The following is a 20,986-nucleotide window of genomic DNA, read 5'->3' as shown; positions in this document are numbered from 1 at the left end:
CCTGGTTCTGCCAGAAGTTTCTTGTTGTTTAGAGGGGAGTTTTTCCTTCCCACTGTTGCCACTGTGGGCTCATCTGATAGTTTTGATTTTCTGTATTATTTTAGCATCTTTACCTGTCACTCATTTATAACATTTGGGGTGTTAGGAAACAAACCAACAGACAAAGGAACACCCAGTGTATTGAGGATTGCGTTGAAATCCTATACCATCCAAGAATGGAAAATCATTTTGTTTTCAAAACTGCAGAAATGTCTCTCCTTAGTTCCTAAACACCTAAAGAGCAAATAGAAGTGATTTTGTTTCTCTTTGTGTTTGTGTGTGCGTGTGTGATGTATATCTGCTTTCAGTTTCTGCTGCCTCAGTGTCATTTAAAATAAGGACACACACAAATCACAACGCGCCACACAAAAGACATGTCAATGAAGAATGCCAAGTGTCGTCTTATGATGAATTGCTTTTCTTTTTCCAGTTGCGCGCATTAGGTTTTTGCTTTGTTGTTTTGATCTCATTGATTGTCACTTGAAATTCCACGGGATCATTCCTCCCAGTCATGCTGCCGTTACCCCATCAACATAAACGGCATGCCACTAAAAGCTGCACCTGCAAACACTCAAAAGCTACAGATATCAGAGTAGTGCAAGTATTTCCCTGCATTGATGTCTCACTCCTGCATTCAGTGTGTCAACATCACAGTTTGACATGCGGATTGATGGACCTTTTATTTTTTTTCTCTCTTCAGTACCAGCTTGAGATTGACCGTGGCCTCAGCCAAACGTCAGATCCTGATTTACGATCGTGCTGCCTACTCTCGTCCTTGCTCTAGAGTGATTTTTTTCATTAAGTGAACACTGATAACGGGGTGAGAGATCCTGCAGGGGTGTGTACAGCTACCAGTGTGGCTGAAAGTGTCTGTGATAAACATGGCTCAAAATACTCTTCGAGTCAGGAATTCCCTGACTGTTTCAAAGTAAAAGTTCCACCCTTTTCGATATATTAACATGATTGATAGAGCGCTGACTTTTTGTTTTTATGTTATTTGTCCAAAATTTGATAGATGGCAGAGAATTCACTCTTCACTACTGTGGAATACACTCACAGCCCACTTTGTTTGGCATACCGGTTCAACAGCTTGCTAACACAAATAACTAACAGCCAATCACATGGCAGGATCTCAGTACAGTTAGGTTGCATGCTAAAATGTTTGAACTGAGCATTTACCCCTTAGTACCAACTGGCATTATTTAAACACCACAGCCTACCTGTGTATTTTCTAACCGTGTCCACCCCTTAATGACTACAGTGTAATCAATCTTCTGATGGCTGCTTCCAGGAGGATAACACACCTTGTGACAAATCTCAAATCATCTCAAACCGGTTTCTTCAACAGGAAAATGAGTTTACTGTACTCAAATGAACTCCACAGTCACCTGGTCTGAATCCAGTAGAGCACCTTTGTACAGCAGCACTGTGTGCAGGAAATCTGCAGCAACTGTGTGATGCTGTCATGTCAATATGCACCACAATCTCAGAGGAATATTTCCAGCCCCAGTTTGTATAATTAAGGCGCTTTTGAAGGCAAATAAGGGTCCAATGAGTTCCTGGTAAACTGGCCAGTGAGTTTGTATAAGAAGTAAAACTTTCATGCTGAAGGTGCTGCAATTTATATCTCAAGGTTTAAGACAGAGAGTGGGTCAGGGTTGGCTGCATTTCTACGTTTTCTGTTTATGTAGCAAATTAAAAATGTTGAAATAATTGCTGTTGCTCTTTGCTGTTCTTACATATGTTTATTTACAGATAGATAGATGGGGAGATAGAGATGGAGATATAGAGACTTGGGTGTCTTTGACAAGGGTGGTCAAGAGAGACAAATGAGGTGAATGTAACATTAACACTCACACGCAATTTTCATTCTGTTCTCTTCGGTGTTAAAGGCCAAAATGCCAGGGTAGAGTGAAGTCCGCCAAGCACTGTTTACATGAAGCGTCTATATAAATAGTTCATACCACCGCACTATAGCAAGAGCTGTCTGTCTCTACGCCTCCTGTTCCTGGTGTTCCCTAGCAACTGCTTTGGTTCCCATTGACAATCTTCTCAACGTATGTGTGCCCACGTTTGCTTAAAATTGCCTCAGATTTTGGCAAAAATGTGTTACACAGCAGACCTGCTTTATTTCACTGCTATAGAAAGTCATTTGGAACTTAATAAATGTGTCTCTTTGTTTTTTGCTCAGTGTTTGAAGCATGTGCCAAGTTTCTCCTCTTGTTTTCAAGTTCACGCTCTTGGCTTATGTGATTATCAGATCAACGTCTGCCAGGATCTGCCATCTTCTTATACAAACAAAAGTGTAGCATGTGACCAGATGTTGTTACAAGGTGACTGACTTCTCTTTTATCGTGGCTCTACTCTGTATTGAGATTCACAGCCGCCACCCCCTAAATGCGAGATTGCAATCTCTCAGTCTAAAGTAGTTCCAATTGTGTGAGTGCACCCACGGGAAAAGGGGTTACAGGTTTCGAATTCCCTCATATGAATATGAATAAGGAAGAAAGGAGAAAAAAAATGGCCCAGCACTCACTCAGTTTTTTTAAGTGTATTTCCTTCTCACGATTCCCTGGGTTGACGCAGTCCGAGTACTCTGAACAAGTTCATATTCATGCTATCCCAAATTACATATGAACTGAACTGAAAAATCCAATATGAAATATTATTTAAATCTTTGTCAGTATATATGGGAGAGGTAAGGAAAGAAGTACAATAGTGAGTATATGCAGCTATTTGTAAAGCACTGTGGAGGCTCTATCATGGTTTGGGGCTGCATTTCAGCCAGTAGTGCTTGGGATCTTGCTAATACAGGCCCAGTATTGCAGATACCAATACCAGCACTGATATGTTTAACTTATGCAGGGCTGAGCAGTCTGAAAAATACTTATGAGATGAATAATCACCAATTTTCACATTCTGAACACATTTTAATGGCCACTATATCACTGTGATATTTTTTTTACTTTCCACTATAATGAGTTAACACAACAAAACAAACAAACATGTATTTCAAAACTGGGTTTTTCAGAGTATCATATAAATGTGCCTGGAATGTAAAGAAGCCTGTCTCCAAACCACTTTAGATCAATTTCTGTTATTAAAGGTATATTTTTTCATTTCCAAAGAAATAATTTATGCAACACAATTCAGTGGGCTACATACTGAACCTAAAGGAAAGAAACAAAGTATCGATCCAATACCAATACCAGCATTAGTATCGATACTATCAATATTTGCCCACCTCTAGCTCATACTGATGAGTGAGAAGAAGACTCTAGCTGCTTCTCTTCAGTGTAAACATTAACAGTGTGGAAATATATATCTGGTGAATGTTATACATACACTGTCTTGCCATAATATATCCTGTCCTGTATAAACTGTTTTTAAATCATACAGTGGCACAGAGAAGCTCTGGTGTAGACCCCACTCCAAGTCCGACATATTTTGGCCTTAAAAGATGCTTGGTGATAGGAATACGAAGGCTTTCCAGGACACAGAGAAAGCCTCTGATGCATGAAAATATGTTAAAGTACTGCTGCAGGAGTGTTTTTCCACTTAGTGGTGTGTCTGCCAGTAATGTCGCACTCTTAAAAAAATTAAATAAATAAATAATCTTGTCTCGCCATGTCTTTCACTGAGCGAAAACTGAGTTTGCACAGTGCCATTGCTCTCTGCAGGTCTCTGTCAGCCAGTTAATATGGAGACACACCTGCGCACACACACACACAAACATCCTACTTGCCCTGTGGAAATGTCAGACATCAGTGCCTGTGCCCACCGTTTCAACGTCTGCACGTCTTTAAAAGGATAATATCAGTCACACCCATGAGCTGGTGCACAACATTCTCTCTGAGGTTTGAACGTACATGTACAGACACAGCAGCATATTTTTCATCTCACATTAAGTTGTGTTTGTTTTGGTGGTGGCCTTCCCTCAGGCCTTGTCACCATTACTGCACGTTACAGCACTCTGCACAGTGGTGAAGGCTAATGTCCCTCGGCCCAGATGAGTGTTACTTCATGCACATATCGTGGACAAACTGTACGTATATCCTTTTTCCCCCTAAACAGTGTTGATGATCTGAGCCTGCCCTGTGGGAAGCTACATATGATTAAGCCACAGCTGCAAACTCCAAGCTCACTGTTTTTCTTTTTGCTGACATATAATGGTGAAAATACACTTCTCAGAATAATTAAAGGAACACTCTAAAAACATCAGATCTTTATGGGAGAAAAACCTCATGCTGGATATTATACTGATATGGACTGGATAATGTGTTGGGAACAAAAAGGATGCTACAACATTTGATAGAAATTAAAATGATCAACGTATAGAGGGCTTAATTAAAAGAGACTCCAACCATCAAATTGCAAAGTTGCATTGCAGCAACTCAAAATGGTATTCAGTAGTTTGTTTGGCAATAGATGGTGTCCCAAGGAATCCCCGATCCCAGATATGAACCAGGGCATCACTGAGTTTCTGGTCAGATTGAGGTGCATACTATTGCCATGGCTTCTCCAGACTCTTTCATGTCTGGACATGCTAATTCTGGTATTCTATGGCAAAACACACAGTGCTGGGTAGTGAGCACAGCGTCCTAGAGTAGCGGTCCCCGAGTTGAGGCTCAGGTGTGAAATGTATAGTTTTCAGGGTTTTTATCTTTTTTTAAAAAAATAGTTTTTATTGTTAAATGGGTTTCCCTGGGTCTTTTCCCATTTGTTATGAATAAATCTTCTTTTTTGGTACTGGTACAGCTTTTATTTTGTTGTATTTATCCGCGACACCTTAAAGGCCTTGAAAATATCGTTGGACATAAACCGGTCTGTGGCGCAAAAAGGTTGGGGGCTGCTGTCCTAGAGGACGTCGGGCACCCAAGCCACCCTCAGGAAGTCTGTTTTTGATTCTGACACTGACTCTAGACCAGGGGTGGACAACTCCAGGCCTCAAGGGCCGGTGTCCTGCAGGTTTTAGATCTCACCCTGGGTCAACCCACCTGAATCAAATGATTAGTTCATTACCAGGCCTCTGGAGAACTTCAAGATATGCTGAGGAGGTAATTTAGCCATTTAAATCAGCTGTGTTTGATCAAGGATATATCTAAAACCTGCAGGACACCGGGCCTTGAGGCCTGGAGTTGCCCACCCCTACTCTAGACAAATGCAAAGCTGGTGAAAAAAATAAAAGTGGCATCCACCTGTAGCCTAAAGCTATTTCTGTTATAGGAGTTGTGTCATTGTTGCTCCTTTTTCAGTAACAGCAAAGCAACTGAAACTGATTAGCACCCCCCTGCTACTTAACTGTTCACTTCATTATACCATAAGTTTAACTGCTTACTCTGATTGAAAAGTGTTCCTTTTTTTTAGTAGTGTATGTAGTGATGGTGAGTGAGAGAGAGATAGTGAGTCTGTAGATTACTGGTGTTGATGGCTGCAGTCTATAGAAGACATACTTCCTGTGTCCCTGACATGACACGACCTGAGTTATGTGGGATAGGTGAGGAGTGTTCACGCATACAGCTGTCATGTGAGAAGAAGGATCTGCAGTTTAAAATATGTAGTGGGATGGCGGGCCAGTAATGAAAATGTAATGTGCAGTGGAGTGTTTGACACCAGCAAGGCCTTGTTCATATCTGTATAGGCCATCTGTCCAGTCCAGGCACGTGACATTGGGAAACATCTATTAGCAGCACACTGTGTTAATTTTATACTGAATGGAGACTTTTGAAGGTGCCAGTGAAAAACACTGGCAGCAAAGCCAACGTAAGTGCCAATGACTAAACTGCTCAATGTCTCAACATCTAAATCTTGCAAATGTAAGGTCTTTAAAAACAAGAGCCAAAACTATAAAGCAAACAAAGCTTAATGATGATTTACTAAAGTAATGGTTTCAACGTTTTAGAAATAAAGCCTTTACATCCCGGCAGGACTGTTTGTTTCACGCACCTTCGCCCGCAGGCCCCTCTGCTGCGCTCATTAAAGAGGGGTCGCTGTAGTTGGGTGTTTTTTTGTTGTTGTTGTTTTTGTTGTTGTTTTTGTTTTTTTTAATCTGCGTCACATTGGTAACGACTGAAAACATTAAAGCAAAGGAGTCTCACTCTGGTTTAAAAGAAAATAGTCTTCTTTTTGTGAGGTTTTAGATTACTACTAGTTTATATTAGACTAAAATCAATAGATTAATAATATTAATTAAGTACCTGACAGAGTATTTACCTGCCTTAGAAATATAATCATATAGGGAGTCTGTGTTACCTTATTTGACAGAAATCTTAGCTTTTACTGTTGTTTCTCCATTACGATGAAAACATGCTGATGAGCTTCTTTTCCTGCTGGGGTAAATGGCATAAAAGTTTTCATGGCATGTAGGCCTTGTTTATACAATGTTTAAAGCACAAAGTCAAATGTTGGGCTAAAGCTTGGTCCCTTTTTTGTGAGAGGAGTGCGTCATCCTCTCTGAGCGTAGACGATCTCTGTCGCTGCTGGTTTTGACAGCGGTAGGGGAGCTGCTGGGGAGAGCGGAGGACCCGTGTGGACCACAGCTTGCTGTAGCAGCGGCTGAGAGGGGGGGGGGGCGGACACGCACCAGCCGGACACAGACTCTGAAACACACACACCTACCCACAGCACACACGCGCGCCTCTCTCAGCCTTTTCAGCAGCATCAACACACATTTCACTGACGGGGTGGAGGAAACAACAGTCGGGTTGTAGAAAACGGTGAGTGTTTCTCATCTCTTTTGGTTCTTTAAAGATGGAGTGGGGGTGTGTGAAGGAGGGGGGTGTCTTTATTCTTTCATCCCCCCCACGACATAAGGGTTAGGGTAATGGTGCAGCGAGTGTGTCAAGTCTTGTCATCTGCCGCGATGTCCCTGTGATGCTGGCTGGTCCAGGATGCCCAGGTTTGCGGTAACACAGCAATATGGACGCCCGGTATTATTTTGGATGCCGCCGAGTATGAGGCAGACGTTGCAGTGCGTGCACTAGCCGCACTGCATCTTGAGGAGCAGTAGCATCAAAGCCACAGGAGGGGAGGGAAAGCGGTTTGTCGGTGGGCCCTGGCGTTGAATGAAGCTGCTGGTGCAGCAGGGTCGGTGCTGCCGGCCGGTGCGGGCAGGCCCGTGAAAACGCTGAGCGGATGTCTGCTGGTGATGCTGCCAGCTGTAGCTCAGCTCCCCCCTCCATCCTCCCGGTGTCATTTCAAGTGTTTTGACTTAAAGGGAAGCTTAAGCCGCCCTTGATTTCATATCAGAGATTTTGAGATGTAGGGTAAGAGCTCGACTGATTATAGTCGATAAAACGAAACCATTATACATGAGTTTGGAGGACAAAGGCACAGAGACGAGGACAGCCTTTAATATTTTTCAAGATTTGCTTGAAATATACATCAGCAGTCATATTAAACCCAATCTTATTATTATTACTACATCAGCTAAAAAAATGTTGTTCACCTTGCCATATAATTGTAATAGTAGCATTTAGCAGTCCTTTGTCATTAATGATTAGTGAATATTACTGAGCAAATGTTGGCCATGTTCTAATGAACTTGTGAGTTGGAAGTTTGTTAAAGTGTAGACAGTTTAAGACAAAATGCTGTAAAATGTAGAAATCTATGATTCTCAGTGAGTGCACCTGAATACTGCAAAATGTGCATTTAGAAATAAAGAATACTGCAGTCACCGAAGGATTAGACAGCACTCCAACATCAGTAGGAATGTGAGCGTTTCTGCCATTCATCTAGACGTATTACAATGGTTATGTGAGTGCTTTGTGTGTTTGCACTTTGTTAGAATGGTGTGATGCAGTGTTAAGGGTTAATTAGCGATGGGCCATGATGGTGTAGATGCTGTAGTGATCATCTGCATGGAAGGAAATGTGCAATACAGCAGGGAGTTGTGACAAAGCTGATGTCCTGCCGCAGTCCAAGAAAGACAAGAAACTGAGTTTAGGGCACACTGGGGACGACGTGTGATTTTACTGTGGGGATTATGGTGGGCATACTAAAAAAATAGTATAATGCATCCAAACAGCTGTCAGTATTATACATTAAAGCGTAGAATCAATACAGAACATTTCTGCTGTTGTATAGATGTAGGCAGGATGAAAAGTAAATAATTGTTTAAATTCTACTAGTTCTGACTGTAATTTAACAGACAAGTTGCTTACAGTGTGGGATTGAAGATGTGAATGTGCTGGAAACTGTTCTGAAGCTACAGTGTGGTCTGTGTCTGTGGATGAGATGAAGGTGGAACTGAATAAACAGAACGTATTTGCTATAACAGCACAAGTGTGGGAGAAAAGTTGATATAGCATAGTATCGCAGTATTTTGCATGACGGTGTATCGATACAGGAACACCAAATAGCAGTATTTTTTAAAATAAATTTGATTTCTCTGTGAATATTATGAACAAGAGGGCTCATCTCATGCACCGCTATCCTGGGATAATGTTAGTTGAGCAAATTTACTTTAAATCTGCTCAGCCGAAAAACCGTCCCACTGCTGCCTCCTAATTCAGAGCAAGCTAATAGTTCAGTCACAAGTACCAGTTTTGGTTGTAATTGCACAGGTTGCTTGATAGGAGGCAACATTTCTGCAAACAGATGCAGTTTGACATAATTGTAACAGTTAAATGTGAATATCTGTCTATGTAGATATGATAGACAGAAATGTAGATAAGAAATATATGTAGATAGAAAATATGGGATTTTTTGACAATTTATCACAGTTAATTGTTGTATTATCAGGAAGAAATTGCATGAAATTGCTAACGTGATCCCATTCGATTGCAGACTGATATCTGATTGATATCAGATATCACCAAATGTTGATATTTTATTAAATAAAATATCATATCATATCATGAATGAACTATTGTGATAGTGTTCTGTTGTGGGATTTCCACCGCTACATAATATAGACTCAAATGTAAATGCAATGTAATGTAAATGACTGCAACCCTGATTTGCTTATTCATTGTGATTTCAAGGAACTGAGCCCAGTGTCCCTGTTATGCAGTGAAAAACAAACAAACAAGCACTGCTCTTTGCGTAGTCTTTAATTAAATGCATACATGCTTGTTCTATATGCTGCAGAAAGTCACCAGTGACTTCCACGCCTGGCTGCAAAACAGTCCATGAGTGGGTAGAATCTTTTTGGAGGCAATAAGAATGGCACTGTGTGTCACTGCAGAATTTAAAGTGTGAGTTTTGTGGGGGGTTTTCCTTGGGGTACTAACATTTACAGCGTGATTCAATATGACTTGATGCCGTGCGCCCACTCTGACCCAGGGGCACCACCAAGGGGGGGCCAAGGGGGGCACTGGCCACACCCAAAATTTGCTAGCGCCCCCTGGCATGACTATCCAAAGATGGTAATAATTTTAGTAAACATGAGCACAAGCGAGAGGAAGACAGCCTACAATGAGTTGAAACATTAACTTGTTATTTATTACTACATATGCAGTTTTTGTCATTCGTATTGTGTCACTTTGTACATCCCTCACGATCTTCTGTTTTTGGTGTGCCACCCCAATATTTTTGTAGCCTCCATATGGTCACCCCTATGAAAAAATTCTGAAAAAATTGACCCTGCATAGGAAAGTACTTTAGAGCACAGAAAATATTTGCAGGTTTAATAATTGTTGCAGTGAACAGGAAGCCTATAATTGTGCTGTGCGAGGCGGCACCAGAATGCTAATATCAACCTGCTAACCTACATTACATTAACATTAACCTACAAAGCTCCAGTCAGCATTTAACTCTCTGTTCTTTTATAATCTCCAGGAAAACACAGCGAGAGCTAAGACTGCAAGAAAACATATCTAACTTTAACTGCCTTTAAGGTTTTAATTTCTTCTAAAACGTACCTGACGAAGCTCTCTGCAGTTATACGATCTCCTGCCAAAGCCAGCCCATGTTAGGCCACTGAAAAAAATACACAGGTGAGAATTAATAGAGAAAAAAAAAAAGATTGTACACAGTTGTAACTGACAGGTACTGAATTATATTAAAGCTTTTCACTGAAAACATTTTGACAAGTCACAGCAAGGAAAAGCACAGGTTTGAAAAATGAAATGAAAAGTCTGAACTACATCAAGACACTTGAATATAACAGTACCGCTATTACATATCACCTCAGCTTTTATATGACGAGTCAACAATTCCTTCAGGTCCTTTTCTCTTTATTTAAAAATGTTACCTAAAATAATCTTCTCTTTTAAAAGTAGCGAACACCGGGTTTGTTTAAATGTTCTTGCAGCTGTAAATAGTGTTATAATAGTACCGGTAGTACTATAATTGTTATCCCATGGCATGGCAGGTGTTGCATGTTGGCACTGTGGGCATGACTGCTGTTGGTGAGCTTTTCCCCCATGAGACATCAGACGACATACCTCCAGTCTCCTGTGAAAACTCCCCGGCCTGTCAGAGCAGTGCCAGCACTGAGCCATTACTCATGGCAGATGCACTGTCACCATCACTCTCCTGCTCTCCCATTTATCCACAGCCCATTAGACGAGAAGTCAGGCGATGGAGCTCGAAGTTTTGGTTTCGGTGTATTCTCATTGTAACCGCTGTCGACTTAAATGATCGAACGATCTATAAACCAGAGACAGGTATGATGTTGTTTTCAGACTGATTGGGGATCAGGGTTCAGGTCAGCTTCCTTATATAACACCAAGGATTTAAATTAGTTTCATTCTCTGAAAAGGTTTTCTTTTCCATAGTATAGCTGTGATTAGAGCTTGAGGTTATTACAGTGGAAAATAACCTCAAGGAAGAATTACAAGCATAATTAGGTCAACTTTTAAAACCAGAAAAATTAATGAAGAAAGAATATATGCGCATGAAGCGAATGGCCACTTTGTTAGATACACCTGTTCAACTGCTCATTAACTAAATTATCCAAACAGGAAATCACACAGCGGCAGCTTAGTATATTTAGGTATGTAGACATGATAAATGTGACCTGTTGAAGTTCAAATTGGGATTCAGAATGGGGAAGAAAGGTCACTTAATTGACTTTGACAGTAGCATAGGTGTTGGTGGCAGACTGGCTGTTCTGAGTATTGCAGAAACTGCTTATTTACTGCGATTTCCCCCACACAGTCAACTCTATGGTTTACAAAGAATGGTCAGAAAAAGAGAAAAAAATGCATGAATGCACCTCCTGTTAAACCTTGAAGCAGGTGGGCTATAGCAGCAGAAGACCACAACTAGTACCACTCAAGTCAGCTAAGAAGCTGAATCTGAGGCCATGGTTTGCACAGCCTCACACACACAGCCTACCCGAGTGTTGTTGCTGACCATGTTCATTCTATCTGAAGCCTTCAACCATCTTCTGATGGCGACTTCCAGCAGGATAGCACACCATGTCACAAAGCTCAAATCATCGCAAAATGGTGCCCTGAAAATGAAATCAACTCACTGCACTCAAATGGCCTCGACACTCACCAGATATGAATCCAATAGAGCACCTTTGGAGAGATGGAGGAGATGCATACTGTGGATGTGCAGCCAACAAATCTGCTGCGCCTGTGGGATGTTGTCATGTCAGTATGGACCAAAATGTGCGAGGAATGTTTCCAGCACCTTGTTGAATTTGTGCAATTAAGAATTAATATTGAAGGCAAACGAGATCCAACCTGTAAAGCAAAGTGCAACTAATAGTAATGATGAATTAATATAGTACATTTAATTTAATTTTTTTTTACTTTGCCATTTTTTAGGTTAATGTGATTTAATTAGTGACAAAATAATATGTTAGCATTATTAATACATTTGCAATTTTTTTCATAAACTTAATAGAATCCCATTGAAAGAAATTACATTTACCGTGTCCTAATTTCAAATGTCTTTGAATTCCTGTTCTTGTTCTAACAGATCAAATTATTCCATGTAAAAATAAAGAAACACATTGTAAAAATTACATTTTATAATCATAAACTTTGAAAAATAAACTTCCCTGTTGATTAGTTGTTAAATTCAACTGGAAAAACATACAAGTATCCTACTTTAACTATTATGAGGCTCCCATAGGAGAGCTTGTACATTATTACCTCCAGTATGTATTTGATATGTCATTTTTCTTTCAGAATTGGTGTTTAATATATTGAAATTGGAAACAACAAGGAAACATTGCTTCTTTTGTTAAATTCGTCTACAGAGATTGTTTTTTTTTCTTGCCAGTACTATATAAGAACAATAAAGTATTCAGGTGCACATACTAATGAAGTCACAACAGGAGCATCTTGGGGTTTTGTCTTCATACCAGATTTACTCATTCGTGCTGTGGAAGCTGCAGCCGAATGAACACAATTAGCATCATAGTACATCATAGATCCTTCGGTACTCTGTGGGTTAATAGCACCCTGCGGCGATGGTGGGGTGGGGGAACATAAACATCACCCCTCATCTTTGCTGTACCGCTTGGCTCATGGCTGAATGTGTCTGGGTGGCTGTTTTCATTAACGAATTGGAACACATGAAAATTAGCATCAGTGGTTGAAGATTGATGAATTAGAGAATGGGGACAAGTTAAAGCCAGGGCGGGAGGGTGACACGTAGCTTCTGCTGGAAGGTCTCTGATAGAGCAGATGCTAGTGTTCTCCTCTCCTTTTTTTTATACAAGACAGATGGTTTTGTAATTGAGTGTGTGTGTGTGTGTGTGTTTTCCATTTTTGGAATATGATGTTGTTTCGGGAAGATGGAAGAGACCCAGTTTTGCTCAGTGAGGGGCTTTGAGGACTACAGCAAATAAGCTGTATTGTGTCAAGCAGATCTGATTTTCTGCAAGGCTAAATTCAAGTATTTGATGTCTTTGCTAACATAAACACCAAGCTAGAGCTTAAATTAAAAACTGAATCTCCAGCTAAGGCAGGGCGATATCTCGATTCGCCTTGATATCTTCGATTGTGTCTTGTTTTGTGATCAACTCAATAAGTTGCATCGTTCCAACTGTCGTAGGGTAGACAGTGAGCTAGAACCAGATTTTCATTTAAACAAGTCAGTCCTTCAAGCTAGACATATGAAAATGGTGTCTATTTGCAGCTACCAGTAGGCACCCCCCTCCTAAACCTACTTGACCCCTTTGAAAATGAGATGTTATATCTCAAGAGGCTTAATGCATTTTTAACTGCTCAGCAGACTGCATTCAGTGATAAACATTCAGGTTATGAAGGAGACATCTCATGGTTTTCTTAAAGAACTTCTAAATCTCCAGTGTTGAATGCCATGGATAAGCTGCTCATGCAGGTTTGAAGCATGTTCTTTATGTTGTACAAAAATTGTATTTTAAACCAAACTGTGATATTTTTCCAACTTTAATCAAGTGGTTTTAATTCAGAAAAAAACGACGATCTAACAGCGAGTTAGATCAAAATACAAAATACTAAAGTCCAAAAGACAAGTCTTGAACTTATGTACAGCTTTGAGAGTTGGTTAATTTACTCCTTTTCCACATATGCAGTCTAATTTTATGAACTTTGTTGCCATAGAAAAACAATGGCTAACTTTTGATTACCTGAGAGAATGAAACCAGGTCTTATTATGCAGAGACAGCCACCTACTGGCACTATGAGACTGATAATACTAGATAACGTCTATTCACTGGGCTGACAACATCCAAACCAAGTGGCAGGGACTGTGTACTGAGTTACACACAGAAAACAATATTGTCCTAACTGATTTATGGGCAGGCTGATATTATTGGCTAATATTAAATATTTGCCAATTTGTTGGTGTTTTTTAATGTAAATAATTTAATGTAAAGAAGAGCAAGGAGAAACACCATTCAACCATGTTATAAGGGTGGATGTTGCATACTTTGTCCACAAGACAATACATGTTTGGAATGTCACAAAGACAACAACCAGTAAATCCAAGCAGAGTCAGGCAAAGCATATATCTCTATCTCTATATATATCAGATTTTTTACATCACCAATTATCAGTATTGGTATCGTTCATAAAAAACCTAAATTGATATCGCTCTGCAAAAAAAACCACAGCTACAGTGCAGAGAGCTTAGAAAGCCTTTTGTGGAATTTGAAAAAAAAAAGTTAAAAATATTTATTAATTGAATTATGAAAGGAAATGAAAGGTAAGGAAAGAGAAATGGGAAGGCACAATGCTGGAGAATAGAGTGAAGGAACACAACAAGACTAAGATTAATAAAAGGATGCATGGCATAGCAATCTTGAACTCCTGGCTCACATGTATACACACATATTGAATCCTGCATGTGTCCACTAATATAGTAACACAACAATCAAGGCTAAATGATAATCAATAATGACTGTAACTATCTGCCCCTCAATATTATTCCAGGCCCTTTTGAATAGAAAGCAATCAGTAAGTGTGACCCTGCTTGTAGACTGCAGGTGAGTTGCTTGTGGGGATCAGGTGGGCAACAGATGGTAGAGTGGGTGAGAGCAGATGAGTTGCCAGACTGGTGGTAGATGTCACTTGCTGAGTGTAAAAAAAAAAAAAAAAGTCCAACATGTTTTTCTGAAGGGCTGATTTGATTTCATATACTGAGACATATGCACAGTTTGTTTAGATATGATTATCTTCACAACATAGCAGATGTCTCCAGATCTCTTAAAACCACATAGATTTCCACTTCTGACAAACTGCAAATTCTTCCAGTTCCTCTTATCCCTGAAGTTTTTAAAATATACTGTTAAGGAAACAAAGGAAGCATGCTCAAATCCTGGTGGTGTGATCTTAATTCATTGTATAGGCAGCTTAAAAATAAAATTACCCCCAGGCAGCCGAATCTTTGTCACAGCTCTAAAATGATTAGTAAGGATTTAAGTCAAAGAAGCCATTAAAGAACCTCTTTTATCGCACCAGACATCCAATTGGTTCAAGGCACCAGCATCACATGACAATTGTGAACCAACCAGCCTTAACAATGACTATTAAGGCTGTATTTATAGGGTATAATTGAATCTGGCAGCTTTTCACTACATATGCAGCTGCAAATAACTGCATCATCACTTTATATACAGTGAGGCAAAAAGTATTTAGTCAGCCACCGATTGTGCAAGTTCCCCCACTTAAAATGATGACAGAGGTCAGTAATTTGCACCAGAGGTACACTTCAACTGTGAGAGACAGAATTTGAAAAAAAAATCCATGAATCCACATGGTAGGATTTGTAAAGAATTTATTCGTAAATTAAGGTGGAAAATAAGTATTTGGTCACCTCAAACAAGGAAAATCTCTGGCTCTCACAGACCTGTAACGTCTTCTGTAAGAAGCTTTTCTGTCCCCCACTCGTTACCTGTATGAATGGCACCTGTTTGGACTCATCATCTGTATAAAAGACACCTGTCCACAGCCTCAAACAGTCAGACTCCAAACTCCGCCATGGCCAAGACCAAAGAGCTTTCGAAGGACACCAGGAAAAGTATTGTAGACCTGCACCAGACTGGGAAGAGTGAATCTACAATAGGCAAGCAGCTTGGTGTGAAAAAATCAACTGTGGGAGCAATCATCAGAAAATGGAAGACATACAAGACCACTGATAATCTCCCTCGATCTGGGGCTCCACGCAAGATCTCATCCCGTGGGGTCAAAATGATCATGAGAACGGTGAGCAAAGATCCCAGAACCACACGGGGGGACCTGGTGAATGACCTGCAGAGAGCTGGGACCAAAGTAACAAAGGTCACCATCAGTAACACACTACAACGGCAGGGAATCAAATCCCGCAGTGCCAGACGTGTTCTGCTGCTGAAGCCAGTGCATGTCCAGGCCCGTCTGAAGTTTGCCAGAGAGCACATGGATGATACAGCAGAGGATTGGGAGAATGTCATGTGGTCAGATGAAACCAAAGTAGAACTTTTTGGTATAAACTCAACTCGTCGTGTTTGGAGGAAGAAGAATACTGAGTTGCATCCCAAGAACACCATACCTACTGTGAAGCATGGGGGTGGAAACATCATGCTATGGGGCTGTTTTTCTGCCAAGGGGACAGGACGACTGATCCGTGTTAAGGACAGAATGAATGGGGCCGTGTATCGTGAGATTTTAAGCCAAAACCTCCTTCCTTCAGTGAGAACTTTGAAGATGAAACGAGGCTGGGTCTTCCAACATGACAATGATCCAAAACACACCGCCCGGGCAACAAAGGAGTGGCTCCGTAAGAAGCATTTGAAAGTCCTGGAGTGGCCTAGCCAGTCTCCAGACCTCAACCCCATAGAAAATCTGTGGCGGGAGTTGAAAGTCCGTGTTGCTCGGCGACAGCCCCAAAACATCACTGCTCTCGAGAAGATCTGCATGGAGGAATGGGCCAAAATACCAGCTACTGTGTGTGCAAACCTGGTAAAGACCTATAGTAAATGTTTGACCTCTGTTATTGCCAACAAAGGTTATGTTACAAAGTATTGAGTTGTATTTTTGTTATTGACCAAATACTTATTTTCCACCCTGATTTACGAATAAATCCTTTACAAATCCTACCATGTGGATTCATGGATTTTTTTTTTTCACATTCTGTCTCTCACAGTTGAAGTGTACCTCTGGTGCAAATTACTGACCTCTGTCATCATTTTAGGTGGGGGAACTTGCACAATCGGTGGCTGACTAAATACTTTTTTGCCCCACTGTAGGAGTGGAGGAATTTTATCCTAAAGTTTTCATACTTGATTTGCAGAGTGTGTAATTATGCATTGCTTTTTAAGCCCGTTCACTGACCTGAATCAGACAGTGCTCTTACCACACCTACACCAGCCCGAGTAGCCTACACCTGCATGGAAGACTGGAGTCGTTTCCTCAGGAGAAAGTGAGCCCGGTCCCAGTTGCTCGTGGGGGTTACTCTGAAATGAGCGTCTGCTAATCGTCAGTATAGGAGTGGTAGAAGTGCTTCGGTTCAATGGAGCCCGCATATGTCCTCAACCTTGCTTGTCTGACCTCGGAGAAAGTCTCTTCTGAGCACTCCCTCAGTAAGAGTCCTCGGCTTGCACTCAAAGAATGGCTTTGTGGAGAAAAATAAACTGTGCAGTGAGCAGATGAGCAGGATCGAGAAGACAAGCGGTTCTCAGGGTGGAAAAGCTATCCATCAGCAGACTGATAAACCTATTAAAGACCCTCAAGTTTGTCGGCCTTGATGATAAGAGATAAAAAGAAAGGCATCTGTCATGTTAATATATTAACAAACTTTAATTTTGTTTGAACCGGATGAGTTATATGCTCAGATGCTTAAATTGCACTATGGAGAGACTGGAAATCCCCATGCTGTTTGAACCAACACAGATCTTCCATTGTCACCACAATAACACATATAAGGTACCAAGTTGCATTTAATCTGCTAATGCAAAATTACATACTCTATTACAATTGCTAGAAAAATTACAACAAATATACAATTTTACCTAAAAATATGCTTTTATGATAATGCTTTTTTGTGCACCAATCCATTTAAATGTACTTCCAGCATATTTTTTTTGTTAGCTGACTTGATGAAAACCAGGCTGCAGAGTCTGACTTGCCGGAAAAGAAGAAGTCTTGTCCCTTTTTTCTTACTCAGCATTATTTTTATGCATTTGTGTGACTGCATTTATACGTCAGTAGCATTTCCCATCAGCGAGAAGGCTGCAGACTGTGACTCTAGCTGCTCTGACCTCTCTGTCTCCTTCACCTTCATAGCTGCTGAGCTGGTGTGTTTTGGGACTGCCAGTTACTCTGTACTGTCCTTTCAGTGCCAGGTTGTGTTACTCACCTTGGCTGACAAATGCATCATTGGCTATTGTCATAGCACTTTATCTTATTGGAGCTTCACAGACAGAAGAGAAGAACACTTTAATAGAATATGTCTCTAATGTATTGATTTTATATTTTGCTTTATTCTGCCTTAGTTGCTTCTGATAATGCTCATCTGTTCAGCAAGAAGCAATTTTGTGAATCTCAGTGGCTGATACTGATCAAAGGATTAAACAGATTACAATCAGGCAGTTTCCTACTAAGTGAGCTACTAGATCTTCTGCAGTCTTTTGATCTTTTGTATCTCTCTTCTGTGGGAAAGAGATAACCATGAGGCCTCTGCTGCAGATATAGTCTGCAGATACTCACAGGAAGATTGAGATCAGACAAGCTACCTCCACGTAAGCAAACTGTATGATATGCTAACTATATATACTATAGTATATATCTATAAGCAAACTTCCTGTCCTATAACAAAATAATAGTGTTGGTGGTACTGGAAAGAGCTACAAAAATTAAATGAAAATGAGCTGCTGTACATCCACCTTTACCTGACATATTATACCAAATAAAAGAAGGTGCAACAGATTTATATCAATATAAATTAAATTTGTATATTAAACATGTTAGTGACTTGCACCATATTCCAGTATAATTTTTACTTCATCAGATAACAGGACATCAATCCTTTACTCTTTTCCAATCACTCCCATAATTTTCCTTGAAACTGCTTTGATCGTTTGCTAATACCGAGGCTGCTGGCTTGTGGCTGGCTGTGAACCCTGGGTAGCTTTAGCCTTAGCCACTTTGTGTCTCTTAACTTCTTTAAAATTTTGCTTTTCAGCTGGGTGAAGGTGATTAGGTTTGCTGTTACAAACTCTGTGTCTTCTCTCACAGTGAGGAGCTTCCATGGTAACGACATTTCTCTGTGACTGTGCACTCTGCTAGTTGTATCATTGTACAAGCCTTACGACATCATCACCAGTCTGGGCTAAGAACACTGGAAATCATCCGATTGCGTTCTCTGCTCGGTCTGTCAGTGCATCTCTATATACCAGAATTTTTTAAGTTGAAAAAATAATAATTTTAATTTAAGTTATGTAAAGCTTTTTTCCTACAGCTGATATACGTCAAATATTGTTACATATCTTCCTTTGGTAATTCTCTCAACAGAAGAAAAGTAACGTTATGAATTATGGGATTTGAATGCATCCACATTATTTAAACTATAACTACTTCCATGACTGGAGGGACTGCATACATCTCTGCACTTCTCAGTTTGCCGAGCATTCTTTTCCCCCTTGTGTCCTTCCAAGCGTTTTCCCACCGTATGCACACTGCTGGTATTGACCCACAACCCACTCCATCTCTCCTCCACTTTCAGCTGTGATCTGTGACTCACAAAGCCTATTTAACCTTTATTCACTGGCTGCAGGCTGTTTTTTTTTTTTTTACTTGTTTGTTTCTTTGCTTCTAGTTTTTATGGAAATGTTGTAGAATGTGGCTTTTGGCAGAGTCCAAGTGTGTGTGCTGTATATCATGTGGGGCATTTAACCATAAAGACCTTCTTCCCCTTTAAGCTATTAAATGACAGCATAAAAGACCCCAGGTTGTGATAAATGCAAAGGCACAGGAAACCACTGTTGCTTTGTTATATATTATTTCAAGCCAGGCATCCATTACAGCTATGTGATATACCAGCTGCAAGATAGTCAATCCACAAAAGGACCCTCAATAAGTGGAAGACCAGCTACATTTCTAAAGCTGGTATCATGTACTTTTCCCATGGTAAGCTCGTCTGGGTTCACATTCATATAGGCAGGTAACACAAGCTATCAGGTGACAAGGGAGTGTCCTGTCAGGGTTGGATCACATTAACCGTCACTTTTTCGGTCAACAATGATAGCAGCCACTAGTGCCATATCAGTGGTGTTATTATGGCCTTAATACCATACTCATGGATTTTGTTATATTCCCTTATCCATTTGCCAGTGTTTATAATTTCTTTCAAAGCTGGTTATTTGAAAGAAGGCATGACTAAAAGAGTGTGTACCTTACATTAAGATGTAGCTCATTATGATTAAAAGACAGGATACAACACTCTTTGTGACATCACGCTCCTACCATTGTGGAGCCTGTGTTTCATAAATATTGCAGCATTGCCTGTGCTCCTCCATCTTTACCTTTGTCTTTGCCTCTGGGCATAAAAAGTGAGAGAAATGTCTTTTACATAGTGTATATAAAAAAATACACTACACCATATATATATATATATATATATATATATATATATATATATATATATATATATATATATATATATATATATATATATATATATATATATATACATATGCCATTAAAATAACCCATACTGATTTCATACTGAGTCTTTATGGAACTCCTCAGTTCATCTGTCTGAAACAAGCCCCCCTTTCCCGCTTCCTTTCAGCCAACTTTCTTTTCATTGGCTGCCTTTCACAAACCAAAGATTTGAACGGCAGGTGGATGGGGCTTCAAATAGGTAGGCCCCTTATCTATGATATCATACAGGGGATAGGTTGGAAAAAATTCTGAAACAGAGCACTTAGAGATGGACAGGATCCCACCTGCGATTGCAAGACCACCAGGCACTCCGTGGGTTATTGTTGGGACCTGCAATTGATATACATGGCGCGGGGGAGAGGGACCAAAAGCAGGGATGCAGAGCTGGCTATCGCGTCCAGCTGTGAAGATAACAACAGAAACCACCATCATGGCTCCATCCAAACATCCCCAATGGCTCAGTGGAGTTACCGTGCTGGACCCTACACAGCCAGGGCTGCATCAAAGACTCGCGTAAGGGAAGAGGTTGTTGGCTCTGTGCTTATGTGCTTCAGGACTGGTGCCATGACAGTAGAATTATAGACAGTCACTGCTCACCAGACCTAAAGGCCTGGTCATTCAATGCAGGCCCTTCTATCTACCTCGCAAGCTGACAGTAGCCATAGTTATCATTATTTACATCCCCCCCCCCCCCAATGCTAACGTTAACTCAGCACTCAACCACACACCCGGAGGATGTTCATATTGTTGCTGGGGACAAGGTATGTTTTACAGGACACTGGGCCATGTGTACAGTAACAACGAGCAGGTCTACAGAGCAACATGGCTCCCGCCCTAGGACAATCTGAACACCACTCTCTGGTCCTCATCCCTGCCTACACCCCCCTCAGGAAACAAACCCCTCCAAGTACCCAGGTCAT

General features: G+C 40.6%; 1 protein-coding gene across 12 annotated transcripts in view; it reads left to right on the top strand.

The window, feature by feature from the left end:
• The first annotated feature begins 6,551 nt into the window (after positions 1-6,551).
• nrcama (neuronal cell adhesion molecule a) overlaps positions 6,552-20,986 on the top strand; it is a 64,898-nt gene continuing 50,463 nt past the window's right edge. For all 12 annotated transcript variants that reach the window (XM_086268122.1, XM_086268114.1, XM_086268113.1 and 9 more), the window contains exon 1: positions 6,552-6,755. The gene's annotated coding sequence lies outside the window, so the exon portion shown is untranslated. The remainder of the gene's footprint in view (positions 6,756-20,986) is intronic.

This window comes from Aulonocara sp. 'chitande type north' Nkhata Bay, linkage group LG17 (genome assembly GCF_057382095.1).
Source record: "Aulonocara sp. 'chitande type north' Nkhata Bay isolate Kocher_YH1m ecotype deep benthic linkage group LG17, A_spYH_male_GT1.1, whole genome shotgun sequence".
Lineage (NCBI taxonomy): Eukaryota > Metazoa > Chordata > Actinopteri > Cichliformes > Cichlidae > Aulonocara > Aulonocara sp. 'chitande type north' Nkhata Bay.
Note: the sequence above shows the minus strand (reverse complement) of the source record. Positions and strands in the feature narration are given on the sequence as shown.